Here is a 9464-nt window from a genome sequence, read left to right on the forward strand (position 1 = left end):
ACTTCTGACTCTGTGCTCAGAAATTGCTCCTGGCAGGCTCAAGGGACCATATGGGATGCTGGGAATGAAACCTAGGTCCATCCCAGGTCAGCAGCATGCAAGGTAAATGCCCTACCATGTGCTATTACCCTGGCCCCATGGGAGTGATTTTTGAGTGCAAAGCCAGGAGTAACCTCTGAGCACAGCTGAATATGGTAAAAAAAAAAAATCCTTTACTTCACTATTTGTCTCCCCCTAAAATTCTTTTCTGTGAGACTAGACAATTAATTTGGACAATCTGGGTAGAGGTCAGGACTGACATTATTCTGCAGAGAGGAATCCTCTCCCTTGTTGAGGCCATAATCCCCCCACCCCAAAATTCAAAGATTAGGGGCCGGGCGGTGGCGCTAAAGGTAAGGTGCCTGCCTTGCCTGCGCTAGCCTTGGACGGACCGCAGTTCGATCCCCCGGTGTCCCATATGGTCCCCCAAGCCAGGAGCAACTTCTGAGCACATAGCCAGGAGTAACCCCTGAGCGTTACAGGGTGTGGCCCAAAAACCAAAAAAAATAAATAAATAAACAAAATTCAAAGATTAGATGAGTTCCCACACCTGTAGATCAAGTGGGCCTCTGGCAAGAGTCTGAAAGCTACCTTAGTGGGGGATGTTTGAGAGTAGAGGGCCCATGCCAGTTAGGTACTTGTGGCAATACTTTTGTAGTTTTATACCCATGGGCACATTCTGGAAGAAACAGGAGATTCAAAGCAGAAGGACAGTCAGGCTCTCTATGAATGCTGCTGCCTCCTGCTCACTGGCCTCCCACACACATCCCATTGACGACATTAAGAGAAGTGACATGAGCTTGGAATGCTAAGCACTTGTTTTGCCTGAGGGAGGTCTGGGTTTGATGGCACCACAATGTTCTCCTCAAATGCCACTGTCATCAGAGCATCCCCCACCAAGTGAAGTGGTACCTGAGCACCTCCAGGTATGCCCCTTGATTACCAAATAAAAAGAAAGAAGTGACTAAATGATGCATCCATGTGACTCTGGGACATAGGCATTGTTGTTTTCCAAACCCAAAACAGTAACATCTCTTGTTCAAGGCCATACAGTTGGGAGTGCATCCAGAATTCATCTAAAACATCTGACTGCCTCCCAACCCCCAATCTCTGCTGTTTCCAAAATGGTATGGTTCCATGTGCATTACAGAGAGATAGCTCAAGGCGCTGGATGCATGCTTTGCAAGGTTCAGGTTTTGTCTGTGACACCACATGGTCCCCAAGTGGTCACCACCAAGAGCAACCCTCAAGCATTGCCAGGTGTAGCCCAAAAATAAAGATTAAAAAAACTAATAGAGGGGCCAGAGAGATAGCATGAAGGTAGGGTGTTTGCCTTGCATGCAGAAGTACGGTGGTTCAAATCCCGGCATCCCATATGGTTCTCTGAGCCTGCTAGGAGTGATTTCTGAACATAGAGCCAGGAGTAATTCCTGAGCGCTGCCATGTGTGACCCAAAAACAAACAAACCAATAAAAAAAACTAATAGAGGGGCAGGAGCAATAGCACAGCAGGTAGAGCATTTGCCTTGCAGGTAACCGATCTGGGTTCAATCCTTTGCATCCCATGTGGTCTCCTGAGCCTGCCAGGTGCAATTTCTGAGTCAGGAATAACTCCTGCTGAATGCTGCCAGATGTGGCCCCATAACCCCACACACACACACACACACAATAAATGCCATTTAAAAAAACTAATAGAAGGCCAGTATAGATGGTAAGACACTTGCCTTGCATGCAGCAGACCCCAGTTTAATCTGTGGCACTACATACAGTTTCCCAAACACCATTAGAGCTTTCTCCTGAGTACAAAGTTAGGAATAGGCCCTGAGCATCACCGGATGATGACCCACCTGCCTGCAATTAATAGAGACCACACCCTGTAGTGCCAGAGACCACCAGGACACCATACCAGTGGTGCTGGGGCTGACGTGCAGTGCTGGATCTGGGGCTCAGGGCTTCACCCATGCCAAGCCTATGCTTGACACCCTGACTTCTCTCCCCAGCTCCAGGTCTAAGAGGACTGTGCAGGGACTTGATGACAAGGTGATGAGGAAGCTAGTTCACTCACTGGTCACTGGAGTCACTGTCCCTCCTGCCCTATTGCCATAGAGGCAGGCCCTGAGGAATGGAGCAGACAGTGGGAAATATTTAAAGGTTTTTCCAGAATGAGTCTCCCCAAAGTGGCCTGGAAGCCACATCCTGCTCACTCTCATCATCAGTCATCAGTGCGGGGGGTAGGGGGGGAGCAGTGATTTCGGATGCTCCCCTTTTCTGACAACTGCTTCCCCTGCCACATAGTGAGATAAAGACATTCAGTGAACTGGTGCTGGGAAGCTTACACTCTGTTAGGGACAGGTCATGACACCCCACAGACACACACAAAAAAGATAGGGCACAGGCACCAGACTGGATCAGGGGGTGCAGACAGGTCCTGGTGAGCCCCCCCCCACCGACCTGAGTGATTCATTCCTTATTTCTGTCCACTGTGGTCTGAGTGCCTTGGCCTAGGGTCCTTAGGGAGGTTGTAACACAGGCTGGCCCCCCTCCCACTGGGGCTCAGCAGACAAAAATTAAAGATCTCACTCCTCAGGAACTCACACAGACGGCTGAGGCATGCTCAGTGCTCTGCTTCTCTAGACCAGACCTTGGGCTGGAGGAGACTGGCGGCCAATGGGTGGAGGAAAGTCTCCAACAACTCCTCTTTTCCCCACCCACCCCCTGCTACAGCCTGCAAGAAGTCCTAGCCACCACCCACTTTTTCTTACTCATGTCTCTGCCCAAAGGGTGATGCTACTGTGGCCCTCAGCTCCACTCCCCCACTTCCATCTCTGCCCAAAAAGCTCTAACTGTCAAGAGTAAACAGGCTGCAAAATGAGAAATCACATACATGCTTGCTAGCAGGTCTGATCAGGCTGTTGAAACAACCATTTTTGGTCCTCTATTCTGACCCATAGAAAACATCAGTCTTTTTGTGGGGGATCAGAGTGATATCATAGCGGTAGGGTGTATGCTTTGCATGCTGCTAACCCAGATGGACCCGACATCCCATATGGTCCCCTGAGCCTGCCAGGTGTGATTCCTGAGTGCAGAGCCAGGAGTAATTCCTGAGTGCATCTTGGTGTGGTTCAAAAACAAAACAAACAAACAAACAAAAGTCTTTTTGTTTATTGTTTTGTTTTAGGGCTACATTTAGAGATGCCCAGAGGTTACTCCTGACTCTGCTCTGCACTCGGGAATTACTCCTGGCAGGTTGGGGGACCATATAGGATGCTGGGAATACACCTGAGTTATCCACATGCAAGCAAGCACTTTGCCCACTGAACTCTCTGGTTCATAACACAGACCCATTTGCTCAGAACCCCTGTTTCATCCTCACCCTTTCGCTCCCAGAACTATTAACTAAATGCCAACTTCCATTGTTTCTTTCACTCAACTTCAGGCCTCTTCCTTCAAGAAGTCCCACTTTCCTGTCTGTATCAGTCTGCAAAACTAACATTCTCTCTCTCTCTCTCTCTCTCTCTCTCTCTCTCTCTCTCTCTCTCTCTCTCTCTCTCTCTCTCTCTCTCTCTCTCTCTCTCTCTCTCTCTCTCTCTCCACCCATTGAACCTCTATAGTTCTCAAGTTTCCCTTCTGTGCTCTGCATGACTGATCCCTAAATGTGGATTCAGGAAGTGGTCAGGGCCTTGGCTCTGTGTCTCTGGCTAATTGGACTCTTCTCTTCAACTGATATCTTCCGGTTAAGCAAATTTCTCTAGGGGTCTTTTTAAGCATAGGGCCTGATGGTATCTGCATCCTCCAATAAAACAACGAAGTAAGTGGGCCCCCAGCAGCTCCTTTTCACAGATTGACACTTCGGTGCTCTGACCTGAGTGAGAGACAGCTGGGCAACTGGGCCAATCAGACTTACTCCAACTAACTGAACTAAGAGGTTGAGAGCGAGGTTCTGGGATGAGAGATGGGCAAGTTCCCATTTTAAGTTTCCCATTGGGGCCAGAGCAATAGCACAGCAAGTAGGGTATTTTGCCTTGCATGCGGCTGACCCAGATTTAATCCCCAGCAGCCCACATGGTCACCCAAACCTGCTAAGAGTGATTTCTGAGCACAGAGCCAGGAATTAACCCTGAGCCCTGCCACTGGATGTGGGCCAAAATCCAAAGAAACAAACAAAAATAGTGACCATAAAGAGGTGTAGGGACTTTCCCAGGGTCATACTTGGCCTCTCAGCATCCCAGAAAGAACTAGAATTCAACTCTGGACCTGGGTTGGCTTCGTGGGGGCTAGTCCCTGCTCTGGACTCAGAAGGCTTGTGGCCTGAGGAAGGCATGTGGACTGTGCTGTAAGATGTCCTGTTACTTCTTTGTTTTGTTTTGTTTTAGGGTCACACCCAGCAGCACTCAGGGGTTACTCCTGTCTCTACACTCAGAAATGGCTCCTGGCAGGCTCGGGGGACCATATGAGATGCTGGGATTTGAGCCACAGTCCTTCTGCATGTGAGGCAAATGCTCTACCTCCATGCATCTCTCCGCCCCATCCTGTTACTTTTGTTGTTCAAGATAAGGACACAGTGAGACCAGGGCCAGGAAGAGAGAGTCCTGTGTCTTGGCCCTCTGGGGTCCCCAGAGGCCTGAATCATGCCCCTCCTCTCTGATGCAGTTTCCTCATCAATGAGAGGAGAAAGTTTCCAAGCAGGAGAGATAACACAGGGGTTCAGGTTTATACATATTGAATTCAGTTTGATCCCTGGCACCACATATGGTCTCCTGAGCATTTCCAGGAATCACTTCTGAGCCCAAGGCATGACTAGCCCTGTGCACTGCCTGGTGTGACTCTAAACATCCCCAAATGAAATCAATTATTTTAACTATACAAGATCTTGCTGGTTAAACTCAAATTCTGTTTGAGGAACAAAGGTAGGAACTTATTGGTCCCTGAGTGGTGGGACCCACAGAATAGGAGCCCAGGAGCTCCCTAAGAGATGAATCAGCCCCTACTTCTCATTTACAATACAGGAAACTGAGATCCAGAGGGGATGAATGAGGTTGAGGGTTAGCTCGAAGGGCTGGAGCACACACTTTACCATCCCCAGCACTGCATGGTTCCCTGCACCTGGCGCTAGGTACAACAAACCCCCAGCACCACTGGGTGTGGCCCCCAGACAAAAACAAACCAGATCGAGGCTGGTCCAAGGCCACATGACTGCCTGTTGGCAGTGTCGCCCTGGAAGCGTGGAAGCGGGGTTCCTGACTCCCAGGCCTCTCGGCGCTTTCTCTTTCAACTCCCCCAAGAAGCTGGGAGCCATTTGGCTGTCTCTGCAGGGAAGCCAAGAGTCGCTGTGCGTGTCAGCAGCGGGGCCTGGGAACATCTGACAGGCTTGGCTCAAGGGCCAAGGCTGGGGGAGCAGGGGAGGGGGCCCAGCCAGGGCGGGCTGGAGATAAGCTGTCAACATCTCCCCTCATCCAGTTGGCGGGGAGCAGAGAAGGGTCCACACTGATTGACAGGAAACAGTCCTCCATTCTCAAGGAGCTCAGAATCTATGGAGCTTGCCCTTGCCTCTCCTCTCTCTGTCTCTCTCCCTCTCTCTGTCTTTCTCTCTCCCTTTCTCCCCCTCTCCCCCTCTCTCTCCTTTCTCTTGTTCCTCTGTTTCTTCTTTCTCTTCTCTTCTCTCTCTCCTCTCCAACTCTCCCTCCCTCCTTCTCTCTCTCTCCTCTCTTCTTTCTCTCTCCTCTCCAACTCTCCCTCCCTCCCCCCTCTCTCCCCCCCCCCACCTCTCCAATCACTGAAACAATCCTGGTCTCAAATGTGCACTGCCATGCTCAGTTCACATTTGGTGAAGCCTGCCCTTCTTTTCATATCCTGATCTGCCTTCTAGGCACCTGCCTCCTTTCTAACAAACAGTCAGCCATGAACATTTCCAGATCCATGAATATTTTCCACGTACCTGCCATACCCAGACCATGTGCTTGCAGGCACTTCGGAGCTTGCTTACATTACAGCTGCAAAAGCAAAGGCTGACGATGGAGCTAAGAAGCAAGTGGCCGAATATGCAAGACCTGAAGACCTACCTGGGCTACTGGGGGATGACAAGCAGCCAAGGTGACTAAAGGTCAGACAGGGAGCCACAAAAAGAAAGAATACTTCTGGGTGTAACTGTTTTTCTCATTCCAGAAAGGTCCCAGAAGACCACATGATCATACTGCTCAAGTCAACTTCTGGGTTGATGCTTTCTGGTGTAGCCACGAGTCTGTTAGGGTGGAAGAAAGCATTGAGCTTGGCATTTTTGTCAACCAATAGCTGCACCTAGTATACAACATCAGCACCATGCCAGTGGGTATGGCTTAGTTCCCAACTGTCTACATCTCCACCTGCTTTCTCTTGTTAGAAAACTGTGATTCTGTGATGGGTAGGTCTAGCCTGGTCCCCAGGTTCATGTAAATAATAAAGAACCAACCGTTTGTCTTGTGTCAGGGACCACTCCTGTTTCCACTGGAGAGAATTTCATTCAACTGTGAAGGCTGGAGAGATAGTACAGCAGGTAGAACACTTGCCTTGCATACAGCTGACCTGGTTCAATCCCTGGGATCCATTCCATATGGTCCCTTGAATACTGTCAGAAGTGCACGTTTGGGTGTGACTCAAAAATAAAACAAAAATAAATTAATAAAATAAAAAAATGTCACCCAACTGTGTTCCCAGGAAGAAAAGGCCAGGATGGTAGAAGTTAGAATTTTACAGTTATGAACTTGGGAAATATTCCTGGAAAATAAGAAGTTAAGTGTTTAGGATATCCACAGAGATTCACAGCCATTTGTTCTAAGCAGCATGATTCATAAAAGCTCAGGTGAATCTATTTGCTAAATGTTCATACAAGGTGAGTGGACAAAGTCCATATATTTATACAATAGAATAGTATTCATTAATAAACAGGGAAGTCTATTGACATACACTAGCATGGATGAATCTCAACACTAGGTGTGAAGAAAGCCAATGACCATCTGCATAGTATATGATTCCTATATAAAATAGCCAACCCCTGCCCCTAAAAATAAAAATAGTGAGAAAAAAAGTAGAATCAAGGCCTGGATTGGTGGAAAGGGAGTTAACAATAAGAGATTGTATTAGTGCCTGGATTCTTCAATTCTGGGAAATTCTTATTGATGATTTCTTTAACTATTGTTTCTTGTTTGGTTTTGGTTTGGAGTCATATCTAGAGGTTCTCAGGGCTTTCTCCTAGTTCTACACTCAGGAATCTCTACTAATGATACTTGAAGGATCATATAGGATGCAGAGGATTGCATTCAGACCAACTGCATGTAAGGCAAGCACCCTACCTGCTGTACTCTCTCTTCAGCCCCTTTAATTGTTTATTTTTATTCTTTTTATTGGGTGATGGGGAGACTTGGAGCCAAATCCAGCAGGTTGCTCCTGGATCTATTGATCAAAAATCATTCCCGAAGTGATTGTTGGAGGCTTGGAGGACCATATGGGATGCCAGGGACTAACCTGGGTCAGTCACATGCAAGGCAAATGCTCTACCTACTGTACTATAGTTCTGGCTTTCTTTCTTTCTTTCTTTTTTCTTCTTTCTTTCTTCTTTCTTCTTTCTTTCTTTCTTCTTTCTTTCTTCTTTCTTTCTTTCTTTCTTTCCTTCCTTCTTTCCTTCCTTCCTTCCTTCCTTCCTTCCTTTATTTTTTTGGTTTTTGGGTCACACCCAGCAGCGCTCAGGGGTTACTCCTGGCTCTATGCTCAGAAATTGCTCCTGGCAGACTCAGGGGACCATACTGGATGCCGGGATTCGAACCACCAACCTTCTGCATGAAAGGTAAATGCCTTACCTCCATGCTTTCTCTCCGGCCCCTGGCTTTTTTTTCTTAACCACATTTTCCTCTCTGTTCTTTAGGAACTCCTTTGATTCTCATATTGTTCCTCTCGAACTCATCCCATTGTTCTCTGATATACTGTTCGTTTCTTTTCAGACTATTTTCCTTCTTCTGTAGTTTTCTAGTGACTTTCTCCACCTCATCTAGGAACGCTTTGATCTTTTGCTCAGCTGCTGTTATTTGCTGTTCAGAACTTCTATTGAGTTTTTAGTATCACCTGCCATACTCTTCATTTCTGCTGGTAGTTTTCTCATTTCAACACTCATTCTCTCTTCGGGACTACTGACTTTGCTGGCTACCCAGACTAATATTTCTTTGAGCTCATCAACTGTGTGCTACTAAAGTCATTGAGGATATACTGGTTGGTATTGGTTAAGCCTTCTGCATTATTTTCACTCATTGAACATGGAGAGATTCCTGCTGGGATTATTAAGCTCATACTGTGCTATCAGTGGTTTGAACTTGGGGAACCATATACAGTGATGTACTTCAGGAATGGTGAGACTATGGAGCATTGATATGATGAAAAGGTCAAGTATGAAAGCTGCTGGGGCAAGCCATACCTTTCTCCCTGTGCACCTCTGTCCTTTTGGGATCCTGGGAAATTGACTCAACTCTTTTATAGCTCTGGGCTCATCACTGTAGGGAACATGGGTGTATAGTCTGTTTTCTCAAGAAGCCTCAGAAATAAGTGTATTTGTACCCCAGATTCATATGGCTCGAATCCTGTCACACAGCACATGCACAGTTGCACTGAATCAAAATCTCATAGCTTAAAGCAGGAAAGTCCTGTAGGGATGAGTTTCAGGATAATTCACAACAGGCAGTTGTCATCAGCAGCTAAATGACTTGCACTAGGAAAAAACAGATCCCATTGCATGCAACAAGTGCCAAAAAGTAGTAGGGGTTTATTTCAGGATGTTGGGGAAGGCCCGCCCTGTTTCCCCAACTGTCTCTTTCCTCTTCTAAGAGTAGCTGAAATTAATGGCAAAGACAATCAGATAACACTGAGGTGACTAATAGATACATATACACCTTGGAGACCCAAGACACTGCTTCTATCTGCTTCTCTCTGCTCTATGGCCCCATAGAGGGAGAACTGGGGCACAAGGTTTTCAGGGTGTGGAAAGGGAACATGGATGTCCAGGTAGAAGGAGAGGAAAAGCAAGGATTGAGAGGAGGCCAAAAGTATATGGAATATATATCAGCTTTGGCCACAGGTTCTTGAAGAAAACTCTGGAAAACATAAGGAAAAAGAATTTATGTAAGGAAAAAGAATACTCAGGGAAGAAAAGGTGTCCAATAACCAGGTTTGGGAAGCCAGAAACTAGGGCAGCTTGGCAAATCTCACAAACAGGAACCCATGGCTTTAGCTAATTCTAAGTCAATCACCTTCCATGTTCATTAGAACTCCACCCCAAGTCCAAATTCTCCAGGAGAGCTTGATTAAATTGCTGGGATCCTGCATCCACTTTGAGGTTGAGGAGGGAGGGTCTTAGAAATAACACCCATGTTAGAGATAACGGCCCTCTCCCTAGCCCACTCGTACCAG

Source organism: Suncus etruscus, chromosome 3 (genome assembly GCF_024139225.1).
Source record: "Suncus etruscus isolate mSunEtr1 chromosome 3, mSunEtr1.pri.cur, whole genome shotgun sequence".
Classification (NCBI taxonomy): domain Eukaryota; kingdom Metazoa; phylum Chordata; class Mammalia; order Eulipotyphla; family Soricidae; genus Suncus; species Suncus etruscus.